Source organism: Hyaena hyaena, unplaced genomic scaffold, assembly GCF_003009895.1.
Source record: "Hyaena hyaena isolate Hyena2069 unplaced genomic scaffold, ASM300989v1 scaffold_79, whole genome shotgun sequence".
Classification (NCBI taxonomy): domain Eukaryota; kingdom Metazoa; phylum Chordata; class Mammalia; order Carnivora; family Hyaenidae; genus Hyaena; species Hyaena hyaena.
In genome coordinates, this window is record NW_024080711.1 from 1,957,656 (window position 1) to 1,958,798 (window position 1,143).

The following is a 1,143-nucleotide window of genomic DNA, read 5'->3' on the forward strand; positions in this document are numbered from 1 at the left end:
TTGAGCCTCTGCAATGGAGAACCAGCTGGCTGGCAGTTATGGTATCAGAAAAGTAACTTTTAAATATACATCCTTTTCCAATCCTTTGAATTTTGAACCATGTGCATATATTAGCCGTTCAAACTTTCTAAAAATATGTTTTTAATAAGAATGTATGCAGTGCCTTTGCAGGACGCATACACAGGATTTATTAAGGCATAAAAGAAACACAGCAGCCCCTGGCTGATGGAATAAATTGCATGAAGAAAGAGGCAGAAATGGAAACTTCCATGTTGTTTCTGAAGCAAGGCAAACAAATCATTTGGGCTCCCTGAGGATGGCGGAGCAGGCACAGGTGGGATGACTGATGGGGACCAGGCTGTAAGGGGCTGGCAGGCTGGAGTTTCTCTAGGGGACAGAGCAGAACCCTGAGAAAGACTGGCAGGGAAACAAGATAAAAGGAAAGGGGATTGAAGCAAGAGAAATCCACCAGCAGCGAGTGTTTAACCCCCAGGGCGCGAGTGGGCAGTTGCCTGGGGTTTGGCAGATTGAAAATAGCAGAAAATAGCCAGTGAAGGTAGACTAAATCAAACAATGAGGGCAGCAGAGGAGAGGCCTGAGGGGGTAACCGAGGCAGACCTAAAGATCCAAGGGCAAAACTCTGAGGGAAGGAGGGTGTGGTTTCTTATCCCCAGTTGCTGGTTTTGAAAGCTGGCTGTGCCTCAGATTCACTTAAAGAATGTTTTTTAAAATATTGAGTCCTAGTTCCTATCCTAAATCTACATAATTGGTTTAACCAACTGGGCCACTCAGGTACCTCCCCCCCCCTTTTTTTTTAGGTTCATTTATTTATTTTTGATGGGCGGGGGGGGAGGGACGAACACAAGGGGGGGAAGGGCAGAAAGAGAGGGAGACACAGAATCTGAAGCAGGCTCCAGGCTCGGAGCCATCAGCACTGTGAGATCATGACCTGAGCCGAAGTTGGATGTTTATAAGTCTACAGAATTGGAAGTGGAGTGGATGGGGGAGGCAGTAAAAGTGTAGATATTTACACCATCTCCACCATTAGCTCCCTAGTCCACACCACCGTCATCTCTCACCCAGATTATGGCACATGTATGTACTGGGCTCCCACTTTCATCCCCGCCCCTCTCCTATAGGCTA